Source organism: Dermacentor andersoni, chromosome 7, assembly GCF_023375885.2.
Source record: "Dermacentor andersoni chromosome 7, qqDerAnde1_hic_scaffold, whole genome shotgun sequence".
In the NCBI taxonomy this organism is placed as follows: Eukaryota; Metazoa; Arthropoda; class Arachnida; order Ixodida; family Ixodidae; genus Dermacentor; species Dermacentor andersoni.
The window spans coordinates 124,218,175-124,232,806 of NC_092820.1; the positions used below are offsets into that span (position 1 = coordinate 124,218,175).

The 14,632-nt window shown below is 44.9% G+C and overlaps 1 protein-coding gene across 1 annotated transcript in view; it reads left to right on the forward strand.

Moving 5' to 3' along the window:
- The first annotated feature begins 1,605 nt into the window (after positions 1-1,605).
- Positions 1,606-14,632, forward strand: part of Calx (sodium/calcium exchanger 3) — a 327,704-nt gene continuing 314,677 nt past the window's right edge. Inside the window, exon 1 of the mRNA XM_050181076.3 lies at positions 1,606-2,730. The gene's annotated coding sequence lies outside the window, so the exon portion shown is untranslated. The remainder of the gene's footprint in view (positions 2,731-14,632) is intronic.

Genomic DNA, 14,632 nt, shown 5'->3' on the forward strand with positions numbered 1-14,632 from the left:
ATACTGACAGAAAAGTTACATGTTCTACAGACATCTGCCCACTTTCCAACCAGCACTCGAGATCATTTCATGACCTATCTCCGGATATGACAATGTCCTTTTTGTATGTCATGTGGTGGACCGTTGATGCATGGCATGTTCGTTCTGGTTTGTTGGTGTGTATGCGCCCGCGTTGTTCCATGTGAAGGGTACCCTGTGTTTGGTGTCCAGCCTTTCAGAAAGTCGACAGGTCTTGGGAACCATGTGTCGACTCGGTGCGAACCTTCAACTGTGCTCTCTCTGTCTTCACCCCCATACTCCCTTCCCCCAGTGCGGGGTAGCAAACCGGACGTGCGTCTGGTTAACCTCCCTGCCTTTTCTGTCTTCTATTTCTCTCTCTCTCTCTCTTTCAGAAATATCAATCCATGTTCTTTTTTCTGTTTGTTATATGTTATAATTTGTTATGTTGTCTTATGCCATGGCGTCCCATGTATGGCATATATTGTAAACCAAAGCAGCATGAAATCAACCACATATGGTTTTCCGTCATGTGGCACTCCTTATAGTAAATTTTTATATTCCGCTTAATTAGTTAATTAATTAAGATCCATTATGCAAAATGTTTAATATTCACTTTTCACGTTTCGTTGTATTCACGTTTCTTTGTAGAGGCGATTCAGGAAAGACCGATCCAATTTCTTGTGGCAACGTATATGCAGCGTGGTGATTTCCTTCGGCGTTTAAGGTGAGCCCGCGAAATATGAAATAAAACAACGTGTCTATGCTCATGCGGTATCGTATAACGGTATTCAGAAAAGGGACATCGAGAACCCCGGTTTACAGACTTACCTCTTCGCTCCCGCAGATGTCTATGATAAGAGAACGAGGAGAGGAGGCAGACGACAAACACAATAAGGAAAAAGAAATGGCCGACCAAGAACTCGTGTGATGGCTGTTGCGCGCGAGATCGTTCTGGGGTCTCACGACGAGAAAGAAACAGCTGCGCCGTTGAGAACACATGTTTCTAACACGCATCCACCTTCCTCCTCCCCACCCCCCTCGTCCTCTCCCCACCTTTGCTGTCTTCTGAAGTGCTTTGCCTGAGAGTCTGAACCGTTCCTTTAGCAGTTGTTTTTATAGTCCTCGCCGGGGCGAGGACAGACGTTCTAGTACCGTACGACGACGAGGCGACCGTGAACGTAAGGAAGCATGCCCGCATGAGCTAAAACCGGCTGTTGTTTCAAGGGAAGTATCTCTATTCGAGACACCCGAAATAGGATGCTTCAAGAGCTCTTAACGCGTGGCGTCCCCATCACTCGCTGCCTTTACATGGCGTCCCTTTTTTCTGGCTTCCGCTGCGGTGAGCGCGCGCCGAGTAGCAGACGACGGACGACACGCGTGGTCTGCTTTGAACGAAGCGCGCGCCTGAGCGCATGCGCCTTCGGCCGGATGCAGACGACGCCCCCCTCCGCTGCCTGCGCGCCGCCGCATTAGCAGACGACGCCGCGTTGGCGCCCTTCTTTCGGCGATAGGCGCCTCGGGGCGCTAGCGTCGTTTTGCGAGGGCCAATGTTTTTCGCCCTTTACTATTTTCTCTTCTAGCGAGAAAGGTTGTAGGGGGTAGGAACGAGAGCGGGCGGTGAGCGGCGGCGCGGCGGGGGGGTTTGCATCCCAGCAGGCACCGCTCTCTTGCCCCCGAGCCGCGGCTTGAGCGCTGCGTGAGCGAGCGGCTTTCGAGCGGTGGGCCCCGGCCGCCCGTTTTTTGCGCCGGCGCCAGCGCGTGTGAGTGCGTGTGTTGACCGCCGTGGCGTGCGCTCTTCCTTTTTGCAACTCTCGGTGTATCGTCCGCCCTCCGGTCAGAGTTCTCGTCGTCTGCTTTTATGACCGATTCGTTTGACCTGAGCGACCAGCAGCAAGATCGTGCTAGCTGCATGCCTCCCACCTCAGAAGGACTCGGATAGATGCCTCATCGAGAATTCTCGCTTTCAGTTCATTTCCGTTCAACGCCAGCAAGCGTGCTCATTCGTCGATATTCCTAAGCGTGCGCATCGCTTTCAAAGGTATTTTCCATCGTGTTCAGTGCTCCATTCTTCCCAGAAAGCCTCAACACCGTGCCGAGTCATTTGGAGTGCAAGTCCTCCCCACGTGTGATTCGTCTGCTAGGTGAAGACGAGCAGAAGCGCTGGTGCATCGTCTGCTGGAGGCTCCAACGGCCAGGGAACGTTGCAGCGTTAAAGCAGGCGCGATTCTATACCCGCAATGAGGTGTGTAGCGCCTGTTGTGCACATGTGATTACTCGATGAGCCTCGGGGCGTTTTGCTCTCGCATGTGCGCCCGCGATCTTGCAATGTGGCGCTTTGCAGCAAGTTCCTAAAGGACTCGCAGGAAGAGCCCGGGCCACCGCTTCCGTCACACTCCAGTCGGCAGACGAAGATACATACGTCTCGAGACCTGGCCTTCTCCAGACGGCGGTGCATTTTCGTCGTCTGCAAATAACCTCCTGCGCGACGCCGTTAACGGCGCCTGTGCGCCGTCTGCTACTGCTTGCACCGGCTTCCACCAACCCGAATTGTGCGACCTAGTGCAGAAGCCTTCGTCATTTGCCCGTTCGCCGTAGAAAGGCCTTCAGTTATTTGTCCTTCAGTGCACTTTTTTTTTCTTAGTTACATTGGCGTGCGTGGCAGCGGAGTGGTCTTCTGGATAAGACAAACCTACAGTCTTCTGCTGGCATTATCGTCAAGAGCGTTCTCAGGTAAGCTCTTGGATACCTTATGTGTATTATTGCGTTTGCTGTTTATAAGCAGCACGTTTTAGCCGCATCACTTTGAGTGAACGAAGGCGTACCGTTTGTGGAAAAAAAAAGCAAAACCCGATTTCTTCTTTCCCTAGTTTTAAACTACGCATCTTCGGACTGCGAAGTTCATGCACGCTACTGCAACATATTATATACTCTGGTAAAGTAGTGATGATTCTTCTGGATTGTTTAACGTTGCAAGGCTATTTTCGGTCCGTTCTTACGCAACATCTTATCGTTCCGGTGAAGTAATGCAAGCTGTAGTAGTCGACACGCTAAGAAGACGCGCTGATAAAGTTGCGGAAAGTGCTTCACATATAGCCGCCATGCAAAAAAGAAGAAAATAAAAAACCGGGGAAATAGAATAAGGAGGCCGACCTACAGAATGCTCGTTTCTGCCTTACAAGACGCCGTCAACGACCGTGATGCGAAGGTCATTCGCGAGACGGTAAGCCTCGAAGCCCGCACGGAAGCACTTCCTGCGCTCTTCTATATATGCGGCTTCCTGCACGCAAGCAAAAGCACACGCGTAAAAAAGAAAGAAAGAAAGAAAGAAAGAAAGATAAAAAAAAGAAAGAAAGAAAGGACTATGGTATTTTAAGCATCTGGTGAGTGGAATCGCTAAATTGAAAGTAATACAGTTGGCTGTGTCATGAACACCTTATGTAGGCCGCTCCTACGAATTTTGAGTAGCTTGGTTCACCCAGAAGCCGTCTGGAACGTGGACCACAAAAATAACAAGCGAAAAGCTCGCAGGTGCGGATCGAGAAGCAGAGGAGTTGTTTGGACGAGCAACTGATCGACACATAGGAACCAAGGCAAAGCTAAAGCAGTGTAGTGGAAGTATGTTTTTATTTTTGCGCTTCCGCGTTGTATATAAGCACGGGTGATTTATGATGTGTATATTAGCAAGATCGAAGTTCAAAGGGCCAGTTCTTATTTAGAGCTTATAGTGACGCATAAAGTTAAGTATTGTCGAGATAATGTTTTAAAAGGCAAGAGTCATGACAAGGCTATGCTGCTCCTTCACATGAGTCAATAAATGGATATATATATATATATATATATATATATATATATATACATATATATAATGTGTGTGTGTGTGTGTGTGTGTGTGTGCGCGCGCGCGCGCGAGCGTGTGTGTTGCACTTGCATTGCTTTTTATTCAGGAGCATATATTTAGAACTAAAAAAAGAATCGCTGAATACAATCTGGCGGCAACAAGCACAATAGTTTGCAGTGGATGTAATGTACGTAAGCGATTCTTTTTTTTAGTATATATATATATGAGCGTGTGCGTTGCATTTACATTGCTTTTTTATTCAGGGACGTATACTTAGAACCAAAAAAAAAGGAATCGCTTACGTAGATTTCATCCACTGCAAGCTATTGTGCTTGTTGCCGCCAGATTGAATTCGGTGATGTACGAAGTGTGCTTCTCCCAACTCCAACTTTATTTTTGTGCGCTTCGTCATCGCTCACGGGTCTTTTCCTTCCTTTTGTATTTTTCGGCGCTACGAGGCGTTCGTTCGAACACTCCGCAGCACCCTCGCAAATTTTGCTTAACCTTAAACAATTCGATGTATGGAAATGCGGCTACAATCTTTTAGTTAGCGGTCTGGTGTTGCTTCTAAGGCATGTATAGAATGGTTTTATTCTTATTTTATTTTTTCTTACGGGGTGCGTGAGCACTAGAATATTCAAACACGAATTTAACACTTCTGTTTGGAATTGAAGCAGGTATTGGATGCTATCATTTCATAACCTGATGAGTGCAAATATAAGATTATTGACGAATATGCGTGCCTGCTACGCGTCTTAAAAGCTGGGCGTGAAATTGGCAAAAAAAAAAATCCCATTAACGCAGGGCGCGCAACTTCGTATCTTTAGTTGGTGCCTGTGGAAGTATGTGTGAGCAGCACAGTCTGCTGTAGATAAGGTGTGCGGGAATCTAGCTCTTTTTTTTCTTTTCGTGTATGCAACGCCCCGAAAACTTCTGACGCTGACTTGCCACCAGCTCGTAAATTACAACATTCACCGCCTACAGTAAACTGCGGTTACTGTTGTAATTTACGTGCTGTCCAATTAAAAATTGACTTACAGTTAGCAGCAATTTGTGGGTCGGAAAAGATAAATCAGATCTTTCTTTTTTTCATTTCTGTTGTTTCCTTCATTTTTTTCTTCCTATTTTACAAAGAAAGCAATATTCGACTCGATATGCGAAGCGAATGTCTTTTTCGAATGTTTGCTCATAATTGTATGCGAATTGTTTTACTTTTTGACCGCTTATTCTTCAGTTTGAGTGCGACCGTCGGAGCTAGGCTTTTACACGCCAGATGTGTGGACTTACCACGTGTTTGCGTCATGCATCACGTCACGTGACGTATGCAACTAAAGGCGTGGCGTCACTCTGATTTGCGTACTACGCGCAGCGATTTCACATCACTGAAGAGCCTCTCGGTGTAAAAAAAAAAGAGGCAGAACGCTGGGGTGTGTCTTGAAGTTACCAGCGCTTGCATCATACCTCGCATTGGACGCGTCTGAGTGAACAGTGAGGCTTCTATCAATCATTTTTTTTTTCTGCATTATACCATGATTGAACACGACATGCTCTCTTCGCAGGCCTCATTTTTCCATTCGGCTCTGGGACAGTTACTCGCGCATTTTATCCAGCCCGCGGCGTTTGTGTTTCGATGGTGGTGAGATGCCGAAAACGCTCGCGTACACTTCGATTTAGGTGTACGGTGAAGAACCCCTGGTGGTGTAACTTAATCTCGATTGGTCCCCCCCCCCCCCCCCCAACCTGAGGGGACGGGACAAGTAATCAGATCGCTGTTTGTGGCACTAGACGCCGCAGGAATTTATTTCGAGCATATATTAAAAAAAACGACCGCTGCAATAGTTCATCCGCTCTGGGAATTGCCGGTTGAACCAAAAAAGAAGCCCGCGATGTTAACCAGTCAAGAGTCTGATTGGCTACCCTGCGCGGGGGTAAGGGCAAGGAGGAATTAAAAGAAAGAGAGAGAGAGAGATGCGTCGTGAACACAATACTGGCCCTGTTAAAGGGGACCTACGATTTAATAAAGCGCGCGCGAATTTTTTCCCCTCTGACAAGTGAATAATCGCCTGGCTTTGGTGACGCTGGCAACTTCCTATACAAGTGTGCCGTTAGGGCTGCCAGCTCTCGACTGGACGAATTCGGGACGGGGGTAAACGAACTTGGCACCAGCAGTCTGTAGGTGCAACTAAGTTGAAAAAAAAATTGTGAGTCCGATGCCACGTCGCGATTTCCATCAAAAAATGTGCAGTGTATTTTGGCCTAAGTAACAAGGCTACCACTATTGGAAAGAAGTTCTGTGAATGGTTAGGGCCCTGTAAGGGAAGTCGAACCACGACAAAAAGAAAACCGCCTTTATGTTTATGAGAATGCAACAGAACCTAAAAAAATGCAAGAATTCGCAATCGAGCTGTCGGGAAATAAAACGGAAACCTGGTTTGTCGATCGTCATTCAGCAGCAAAAAAGAAATGTCAAGACATCTGGCCGTCCGGACTGGATTAAGTTGGCAAACGGGAAATCTACTCAAAAGTCGTGGCTGTCCCGCTTAGTTTGGGACGGTGGCAATTCGGTGTGCTGTGCGTTATGATTCGGTGTGAACTTGCACATAGAGGGCCAACAAGGGAGAGCCACACATTGTTGTTCCCTTTTATACTGAACCGCAGTGTATGTCAATTTCTGCGAAACGTTGTGCGACATAATTTTGCATTGAAGCTGTTAGCCTTCCACTGGTCAGCGTTTTTCGTTTCCATCCATGACCAAAAATTATCAGCATTAGCAATGGCTCATATTCCCGTAAGCAAGCAAAAATGGCATGCTCATCGCCCTCGTAATGCGGAGGCTACAAGCACTCAACAAAGTGAAGCAAGCAGTCCACACAGGCATTGGAATCACGCATACAACGTACAGAGCAGCTTACGTTTCAAGAACAAGCTCAAAACAAGCATCAGTCTTCATCAGCAATAGCTCATACCCCTGTGAGCAAGCAAAAGATGTAATGCCTCATCGCCCTCGCGTTGGAGAGGCTACAAGCACTCAGTAATGTCAAGCGAACAGTGAATATGTTCATTGAAATCGCCCCTATAACACAGAGTAGCTCACATTTCAATAAAGAACAAGTTCAAAACAAGCATCCGAACCATCGTTAAAACATTCCATACTTCCCTCAGCAGTTGTAGGGTTGGTTGAGCAACAACTCCGCGGGATATCGACTTTCGCAAGGCCAAGATAGCGAGTTACTTTTCTTCTTTCGCTTATATTTAAGAAATGTTTGAGTTCAATGAATTGTCCTTCGGAAGGCCAATTATGTTCCCTGCATGCCACGTCATGTCTTCACCTCGTCTGAGTAGGTGTGTAGGTGTGTAGGTGTGTGTGTGTGTGTGTGTGTGTTGTGTGTTGTGTTGTGTGTGTGCGTGTTGTGTGTTGTGTCCGTTTTGGAGCATATCACGTTTCCCTTTCTAAGGTAATTCATTTTGCAATGCAATTTAATTTCCGGCGACTAAATTTTTCGTAACACTTTCGATTTCGTGCGTTGGTATACTTTTGTAACATTAGGAACGGAAATATTGAAAGTATGTGAACGAAGGAGGTCCCGTCTTGAAATTGTGCTCAAATGTGTACACGTATATTTTAAATACCACTAGTTCAGTGGATTTGTTCCAACCAAAAGATCCCTACCACGGCAGCCGCATTTCGATGGGGGCGAAATGCAAAAAGGAAAACACCCCTGTGCCGTGCATTGAGTGCACGTTAAAAGGTAGTCGAAACTAATCCGCAGTCGTCCACTATACGGCGTGCCTCACAATCAGATCGTGGTTTCGGTACGTGAAACCAAATAATTTTTGTTTCGTTGCAACAGAATCACAGTTTATGAAGTATTAACAGGTTGCGTTTCTCTATAAGCTTAGATAGTGTAACACAGAAGCTTCGCAAAGGGCTTTAAAAAAAAAATCGAATACGGGTACACAGCACGCGCGCACGCTCACTGAAATAATTCGTAGCCTGAACGAAATTGAGACAATCGCGTGAACTGCCCATCATTACCACTGCGACATTTACGAGAGTAATTAGACAAGACCAAACAGGTGTTGGCGCTTGTTGACAGCGTGTTCTACTCATCGTATATATCTGACGAGCATGGTGTGTCTGAAACGACTGCAAATGCCGCAAACATGTCAAAACGCTCTTCTAAGCTTTCCAAGGACGCAGGACGCGATTCTAGGTCAATTTGTCCACTGATGGCACAAGAAGAGAGAGCTAGCGACTGGTTTACTAATCTGGGTGCGAAACATTGTAATAAGCAAGTCGATACGTGTACAGTGAGAAATAACAGTGTAGCTCGGCCGAAGGCCAGGAAAAAAGAAGAAAGGAATTCCCTGATGCTACGAGACACCTTGTACATAATCGTTTGAGCTAGCTGGGAACACTTCTTTTTTCTCTTGTTTTGACGGCGTATCTATATCACTGACCTTGCATATCAACCACAATAATGTGTTGAGTTTGCCGCGGCGTAGAAACTCGTAAAGTAACCTTGCTAACGTAACCTTACACGTTCTGCCTGTACAGGTGCGCCCGTGATTTGCGCTTGGGATTGAACGTTCTTGCACATCGTGCTGTCTGGCGATACATTCAATCGTTCAATGACTTCTTTTCTGTGTCTTCTTGCTTCATATATATATATATATATATATATATATATATTGTTGGTGCTTTAGCTGCGATCACATTTCTACGCTCGCACAGTTTATAAGCAGCAGCTAGACAACTGCAGCGGGAGAGGAGAGAGAGAGAGAGAGCAGAAAAAGGTTGAGTCTGTTTCTAATTCTCCGCATGCCCGAAAAAAGCCGTGATTAAACCCCGCTAAGGTTACACTAAAGAGAAAAATATGCCCAGACGTACTAGTACGTTGACCTTCTACAATACAATACAACGACAAAAAAAAAAGAACGTACAGTAAGAGGAGGCTTCCTTTGGAGAAATTGTTATACAATTTATGTTGTATTTATAGTGAGCTACTTCTATACACTTTCTCTTGAGAGAGAATCAAATATACTGTGATTTTTTGTTAGGGAGAACTTTTTTTTACGGCGTCTTGTCACGCCTAGTTAACTTTCTTTATCGGTCGAGATGGACTACATTCTATCATAAAAAGAAAAAAAAATTGTAAAAACTGAACTTGGCAACTTCTGATAACAGTAACGGAGCCACAACGGCCGAAACGCGATAAAATATTTCGAAGTCCGTGCCACCGAATTAACGTACATACATACCTGCATCGGCGTTCTGGCGTAAGATTTAGGAAAGTATGAAGTTTTTAGATTTCACTTTCTCTTGTACTAAGCTATCTCTCACCGCAAACTTATCGAAACTTGTCTCAGAAGACATACTCTATACTGCACTATATGCTACGCATACTATATCACTATAAGCTCGTTTACCGAGCTTCTATGTAGGGTCCCTATTAATGTGCAATGACATATGCCCAAACCGTCTACACCACCCAGCAACCAGCCTCAGTAATAGAGAGGGCTCATGCGTGAACAGTCTATCACAATTTTAAATGTATTGCTCTCATTAGAATAAATGGTTCGAAAAACTGTGCGCGAAAAGTGCATACTCGCTCGGCAAACATTTTCCGTGAGCGCTCTCCGAAGGCCAGGCACGTGGCATCTCTTGTGAAGGCGAACGACTTTCGAAGGCGAAATGCTATGCACGAATTCTGTCGCAAAGACAGCTTGCTTAGCGGAATGATTTCGCCATGAGATCGCTATTTCCGTACGTGCCCCTATTGGCTAATCTATCTCGCAAACCTAATCTCGGTCGCACATGAGTGCGAGAGAGATTAGGTTTTACGACAACCTCGGCCTTTGTAGCTTGGACGCATCATTTCTTGCTCACTTTGTTGCTAAGTGAGTGCGGCGAGGACGGGACAGAATCTTTACTTCCTTTTTCTTTTCTTTTTCTTTTTGTTGGGTTCCCGATCCGGGCATGTACATAATGTCCAATTTACAGCGTCGTTGCACGATGGACTTCTCTACGGTTTAATGAACTCAAATGTCGTGTGCGAGGCGGCATGACAAAAATGGTATCCCGCCTCAGTATGGCGGGATCCCAGTGCGCCGTCGTGGATAGGATCAATGATAGCAATATTCGCACTTATTTGCCCTTTTTTTGTGCTGTAAGATACGCGATAAGCTAGAAATTATACTCAGTGGACTCTACGAGTAGTCTTAAATGCAGCTACCGAAGTGTCGCGCAGGTAGGGCGCAAGGCTCCGAAATTGACTTGTTGCTATAATGGAAATATACCCCGCTAAACAACAACAACAAAAAAAAAAAGACAAAACGTAAGGAAACGATAGATAGAAAGAAATAGAAGAGCCATTTGAAAACGACTTCAGTGACTTCGAGTATGAATCATCCGAAGCTAAAATTGCAAAAATTTGTTACTAATGCCGCTCTTTAAACGCAACTGGAATGGACTCGGGCTGCCTTTTCATCGGTATGCAAGAAATGTGACAACGGCATGTTCTCTGAAGAATCCACGTCGTAGTGGCAGACACATCATTTCTTTTGTTCAAATAAACATTTCATCAGGAAGCTAGTTTTCAGCACGATAAAGAAACGAAAAGAAAAAGAAAGCAACCGATCCTCCTCCTGTTGTAGTTCGCTCATATCGAAAACCAATTTAGTACTGAAACGTAAGTACCACTGTGCAAGAATTTATTGCATAGTTCATTCTACCGACAACGACTCTGAAAACTGTGGCCAGTTAAGTTGTGAACACATGAGAGCTACAAGAACGCAAAAGAAAAAAAAAAACTTTTCGCTAAGCAGGCGCCAGCTATCCGCTTCACGTTGCCTAAAGAATAAGGATCATTCTCGCAAAGAAGTTCAGTGATTGTGTTATGCTAGCAAATGAAGTCACACTTTAATCTTAGATCCCATTTCTTTCAACGCGTCCTGTAATGCCACCACCACAGTGGCGCAGATATTTCATTGAATGATAACTTCGAAATATCTGATGTTGAGAAAATGCAGTCCGTAAAAAGTGGCAGTTTCTTTTACGTGTGTGTGCGTGTGCGTGTGAGCGTGTGTGTGTGTGTATGTATGTGAATTAATGCATGAACCGCCTGCCCTTTCTGTTGAGACCCCAAAGCTGGTCAGGTGAAAGAACGAGTGTAGCAGGTGATTTGCCAAAGAAGTGACGTAGTTTAGAACTGTCGCATTTTGTTAAATGGACAACAACAAAAAACTGTTTGAGCTGTACTAGTAAATTAAGCTAGTATAATGAAAAAGAAACTGTTACCGTTTAAAGAGGCTTCGTAGAACAGGGTAGACGCAATTAGAGAGACGGGTGGTGACTCCACCGTAAAGTTTCTGCTCCAGTCACCATGACGTCCTGAATTTTCGCGGCACTTATTTGGTCCTAGTTAATTTTTTATCAGTAAAGATGAGCTTCATTGCGTTCCAACACAATGATACAGAAGGTATACAGAGTTACAGAAACTGAACTTAGCAAGCTTCAAGAACTTTTACTTCATCTCAACGGCTCAAATACTAGAAAATGCTTTGGAATGCCTGGCGTCACAATGACGTAACAGCACTGGAGTTTAAGCGTTGAATTCAAAAACGGGAAGTTCGAACTTCATTTTATACTCGAATAATCAACCTATTACCGCGAAATAATAATCTATATGCATAAGTTCGAAAGCATTATGTATCAGTCTAAACTAAAGGTTTCTCTTTAGAGTCACTTTGAACCGATGCTCATCAACATATAACAGTTGAAGGCTGAAGTGTAGCGTTTTCGTATCATACGTTCGTCCATGTCGTTCTGTCCTGGCATGGTGAAGAGTTTGAATTAGCCTGCTTCACAATCCCTTCGGAAAGTTGCAGGCAAAGAAGAAAATTCGGTTTTGTTTCAAGCACCGTGAACTTTTAATAATCTTGGACCTACTGCCCTTAAGCTCCTGACAGCACGAAAAGATCAATTCAGTACCAAGAGCTTTGGGGAAAAACAAAAAGAAAAGCAAGTAAAAGATATTTTGTTCTCTCACCAGCTGCTTTAGCCTTCCGCGTACGTGATACAGAAATCCATACAGTCGTCAAGAATTAACGGCACGTATTCGTGACGGAAAAAAAAAATTTGCCCTCACTTTTATAGCGTTGCCAACAAAGAATATAAAACACAACTTTCTTCGCACGTACTGCGTTTTCCGGTCATATGTCTGTACCCATTGAATAATATGCACGGTTGAATTTATTGGATTTATTGGATAAGGATTTATTGAAAGATTTGGTGATGGTGGAATAAAAGCCATCTGTAGGACCACGTGTAGAGCTGACTTGGAGCATTGTAGACATGAGGAAAATTCCGATTTTACGAAAATTTAATGCCGGATATGCGTCATCCCCGATGATTTCGGTAGTTGCGGGATGCACCTTCCGTTGGGGCGTTCCTCACCAACCGAAATGCCACTGATCTCTAAGGGCTCATGCACTCGCGTCGCACAACGCAGATAGATAAGCAGACAGAGTTAAGGGTGATAAGGAGGGATGAGGGGTTATATGGTTCTCATCACGCTTGATAATGGTTCGACTGGGTGGATATGGTACTAAAGAGTGATAAGTGCTTATAATGGTCGCTTCAGTTTCGATACGGTTGATAAAGACCGATAAGGGTTGATAAAGGTTGGATCAAGACCGACAAAGTTGAAAAGAACCGATAAGAGTTGGTAAGGATCGGATCATGCCTGATAAGATTGATAATTTCGAATAAAGGTTGATAAGGATCGGATAAATTGCGATATGACTGATAACGACCGATACCAGTTGATACCGGTTTATACTAGTCGGATCAGGTTCGATAAGATCAATAACGACGCATGGCTGCGTGGAAATGAGCAAGTGGCACAATGCTTACGCATACTTAGACAACTCGAGTGGTGGGGTTTCCGTCGCGATGTTTTTAAAGCATCATAATAATCACAAAAACGTCCACAACCAGCAATGTTTCCACTCTTTTAACAGGTTTACCGCAGATTAGAGTCCGAAAAATGCGATGTATACGTTGAAGCCTTTCTTAAGTACCGATGTCCGTTAACTTTTGACGTCGAGCGTACACAACTTCTCGTAAAGTCACGCGGAGCTTTCGGAGGCAAAGCTCCGCCATTTATGGCCATACACTTTCGATGAGATGCGTGTTGATAGCAGACAGCCCAGCAAAGACTCGCTCGCAAGGCAAGCACCAACTCCCACGAGTGTTTGAAGCCTGGCATCCACGTATCTTGACGTCACGTAGATCGAATCAGCCCCTCACTCCGGACAATTTGTGGAACACGGTGAAGCACCATTAGCGGATGGCTTTGCTGTTTAAATGTGAAGATCCTACCGTGTGTTCCAGCTAAGGTTACCTGAACGGCTCAACGAAAAACAATATTTAAAAAAAAACACTGTGCAAAATAAGATTATAAGACCCGCAGTGTCCGGTCGCGAGCATTCTGACAACCGAACAGCGTTGGTCTTAGGTCGCACTTCGCACCGTGTTTCTTTAATTTATTTGTTTCGTTGAACAGTTTGGCTAACGTTAGCTGTGACACTCGTTATATCCATGGCGTAAGGTTTCTGTAGACTACAGCTTCATAAAGCACATTGCCGACAGTCCGTTTGAAAAATAACTTTGAAGCGATGCGTCAAACATTAATCCCTGATATCAAATGGCGAAAGTACATGAAAGTGGCTTTAATCATATTCTCGCCGTCAGCTTGCGTGAAAATTGATGATCAATTGATGTAGATGATACCGCCGGCGCAGACAATTTACCAACGATTACGATACTTCCTAATGCGAACTTTGAGCGCAGCTCTACACGTGTTTGCACTTCGCGATCTATTGGCTGGCTCGGACAATCGGCCTCGTGCGGCACACTGCAAACGGAACGAAGCGAGGCGCGACTGCCTCGCTAACGAGGAGACCGAGAGAGGCAGCACGTGGGTGATGCGTCGGCGTGAAGCACAGCAGACGCGGCAGACAGACGTCCACTCATGCTGCGCTTTGTTTCCATATGTAGTGTCGGTGTACGCGCTTGCCGCATGCCATCGGTGAAAAGTCGACGACGCGCTACTCTCGCGCCATCTTGTGGCAGGTCGTCGCTGCATAGATCGTCTTGCACGGTACTATAGGCTTTTCTTCTCACGCTTTCGCATTGCTCTGCTCCTCCGCTTACTCACTCGCGCTCTCTTCGCTATCGCCGTCTTTCATACCTCCCTTCGCTCCGCGTTTGATCTTTCATCCTTCGCTCTGCTTGTACGCTCGGTTATGCCGACGCTCCACGCAGGACCGAGCAACTAAGAGCTGAGTTCCCCCCAAAAAAATCTCGTCTGCCAGCTTGATTTTACTGACATTACCTTACTTACCGACCTTGACCTTACTGCTTTTACAGGCATCTACAGCAAGTGACGGGATTACGTAAAATGTATATATCAGTGCGTTAAAAATAAAAGCACGTGAATATAGCACTAGAAGCTAAACGTCTTTAAAAGGTCAAATTATAAACACTATTAGTTTTAATGCGATATACATAACAGCATAGTAGTAATCTTATACTCATCATGTATAATAATTATACAGCAGTACTTAGGACAGTAGATAGCTAGACACCGAAGAGCTGTAGTGATCTTAATACAATGAATAAACTGTGGCAATATATAACAGATATTTCTTGGTTTTTATCGCTATGGCATGCTCAAATTCAGTTAAACAATATATATTTAGTGTCGTAATTCAGCTAAAATGTAGACG